Below are 3,502 nucleotides of genomic sequence, written 5' to 3'. Positions count from 1 at the left end.
TCTCTCTCTCTGTGTGTGTGTGTGTGTGTGTGTGCGTGTGTATGTAAAAGCCGGGCCTCCACATTAGAATCTTGTAATATAAACGTACTCTTAATAGTATGTAAAACGTACTCTTAAAAGCACGGAAACTTATGTTTTCCTTAAATGGGTTTAAACGGTTTTTATTAATTAAATACCTTTTCCATTTTACATATCAGATATTTGGACAAGGTCATTAAAAGGCCCCAGTAAAATACCAAACATAAGATTTGGTGTAGTTCTATTAGTAGAACTATATTTGCTTCCCAAATCTATCTATATCTGAATACTTCGGTAGCGAGATGGCTCAATCGAACATAGGTTTCTAAGGACTATTAGCGTTGCTTAGTTTATCCTCCTTTCAGCCAACCAGATGTGCCAGTCTGATGAAGGCTAAGTCGGTAATTCTTGATAAGTGGTAAGTTATTGGTTAATGCAATAATTATGGACATCAAGAGTATTTCTTTTCTTTTCAAAAGATAGGATTTTATGAGTCTCTCGGATTCGCCCCAACGAAACATACCATAGTTTCTAATAGAGCGACAACGAAACACTAAATAAAATCACTTCGGGGAAAACCGTACTGAGAGGAATATATATAGGCAATGTCTCAGCCTCACAATCCCTCAGAGTATTGCTGTTTCCATTAGGCATACCTAACTTTACTAAAAGACTCATTTCGGTTATTTACATTGAATTTAATTCTACTTAGACTTATCCTAAGCGTTTAATTACTCTAAGGCGTTAATATCGTCTTGATAGACCGAAACTTACACATTTTAAAATTAGCAAAGGTATTAACTACTTAGACTACTTGAACGTAAAGGTAGATAACTACCACGAAAATTTTCCTAAGCACGGTCATTCCTTAAGAGAAAAAGACTGAAGTCACAAGTTAAGATTATGACAAAGAAAGACAATACACCTGCAAAGAAACGCAAGGCCGAACGTAAGAAGATGGAGAGAGAAGCCGTTAGCGTTGCCGCAGAAGCAACCGCCGCTGCTGCCGATGCGTTTAACCTCACCGTAGCCGAGGCACTTGTCTCCGACAATAATAGTCAGGACAATGCTTCGGATAAGGATGTAGCCACTCCGAGTAAGGAGACTATTCCTACAGATAGGACCCGAGGGCCAACTATTGCCTCAACTTCGAAGCTCGCATTTACGAAGCCAAGAAGTGAGACAAGGTACACGTCTCAAGACGTCCCACCCAATTCTTCTGACGAAACTTAGAAAGAAAAGTCCCCAATTATAGGGGACAAAGGCGAATCTCAGAAGGTACCTATACCGGAACCAGAAGAGGAGGCAAGCTCAAGAGCCAAACCTGTGGCAGTTGACCCAGATGTGCTCAGTGTATCTATACCTTACGAGGTACTGCCACCAGAACTCCAGGCTAAGTATTCGCCTGTTCTAACACCCGGACATGAGACGCCTATCCTTGAGGGTATTATAGACCCAGAGGCAGGTAGAAACACTCCGCCACCTTTACCCAACTGGAATGACAATCGTCGGAAGCCAGTTAAGACTGGACATATCACCCAGACACATGAATCACCCAAGATCATAATACCAACGACTATCCAAGGAACAGAGCACCGAAAGAACATTCCCGTAAATGTGTTAACGATGTCGAATTTAATCGCTTCGATCGCACCGCCTTATACCAACCCGCAAAGGATTTTCACTCTGACGAGGTGACTGAACTTAATAAATCGGTCGACGATTACATCACTAAGATGGAAATCGCCCATGACGAGCACCGTGCCGATGACGTATTATATTTTGCTAATATGATCGCGATCAAGCAGAAACGTATCGATCAGCTACTTCAGGCCCAACGTGGACAAGACCACCGGGATAACCAAAAGTACAAGGGACAGATCAGTCGACTTAAGTCGAACTGGGATGCCAACAGTAAGCAGGTCGAGTTTATAAACAATCGTGACCTCGACACGCTAACCCGTACGCTTAATACGTTTACGGTCATGCTGGAGACAAATGATATCGTTCCCCAGCAATGGATTTCTGCTCTAATGCAGTCGTTTGACACTACAGAAACAAGTTACTTGATCCTGCAGCGACACCAGCATGAGCTTGACACTTGTCGTGACTGGCCAGCTGTGTGATAGTTGGTTACGTCCTTATCAGGCAAGGACATGCTCAGTCCAGGACTGAGTTCAACCTTAACTGAATCAGTTGAGAATACTCCTATTCAGAGTTACATTCTGAAACTTGATACTGACCTTAAACGTCCAGATATAACAAAGGACAAGGCTCAGCGATGGTACGAGTTCCTGGTTACGCATGTTTTCTGTAAGAACATAGGGAACAACGACCGTGAAAGTCTGTACACCGGGTTGCGACGTAAGTACCCAACTGAGGCGCGAGACAAGGGACATGAAACAAAGCTTTATCTATCCCGACATACGTGGGAACAGTTTTATGACACTGTATCCACTCTTTTCCCCGCACACCGAGTAGCCTCGCAGGGAAAGGCGATAAATAAGAAACCGCGCGAGCTCCCTGATCAAAGATACCTCTCACGCCAGACGTCAGATGATAAGCCTCGTCAGACGCGTCCTAACCAGACACGTGCTCGCGACTCTACTCAATCAATGCGACCCAATAAATGGGCAAGCGCGGAGCCGAAGGACAAGGAAACATCATATAAGGATATTAAGAAATTTGCCGACGCACAGTGTGGGTATGACATGTACCAATTGACCCCTAACGGTTATTAGAACGGCAGACATGCACCCACCTGTCACACTTCTTTACGAAGTGTGACAAGTGTGAGAAGGCCAATGGCTATCACGCTAAGTCTTGCGACAAGAAGCCCGACATTAAGTTGGAGTAAAAGCACTACCAGGTACAATCGTTACAAAGAAGATACAACGACTCCTTAGAGGAGTGTGTAATAATCCCTGTATATTGCAACGAAATAGAGTCCTTGCATTGATTGATCTTGGTTCAGAAATTTCATGTATATTCGACCGCTTTGCATTAATGAAAGACACTGAAAGGCGAACTCAGACCACTCACCTAATTTTAGCAGATGATAAAACTTCTAAGTGTGATACCATGGCCACAGATGTTAAAATCTCCCTGGCCGATGATAGAAATATCACGACCCAAGCTTGTAGTAAACACATCAAAATACGATACTAAAACCTACTGAGTCTCCCTGAGGCTCAGTGCGGTGTATTTATTCTTATATTTGATTGTCTACGTGGTCTACAAATAATTCACCTGGAAGTAGATGATAGACATCTAGTATTCATCAACGTAACGTTGGAATTATTGTTGTTGTGCCGCTTTCTTCTTCTGGCGAGTTTGCTCGGCTTTGTGGGATGCAGCGATATCATTCGGATCGTCAAAAGCCTCGGCTGACTCCCAAGTTGGATCACCTTCCCGCCAGCGAACCAAGTATTCTGTATTTCCTGTGGAATCATTCTGTCTATGTCGAATGATGTAACGGAACGAA

This window comes from Sphaeroforma arctica, assembly GCF_001186125.1.
Source record: "Sphaeroforma arctica JP610 unplaced genomic scaffold supercont1.1968, whole genome shotgun sequence".
NCBI classification, from domain to species: domain Eukaryota; class Ichthyosporea; order Ichthyophonida; genus Sphaeroforma; species Sphaeroforma arctica.
The sequence above is the reverse complement of the archived record's forward strand: the minus strand, read 5'-3'. Positions refer to the sequence as shown.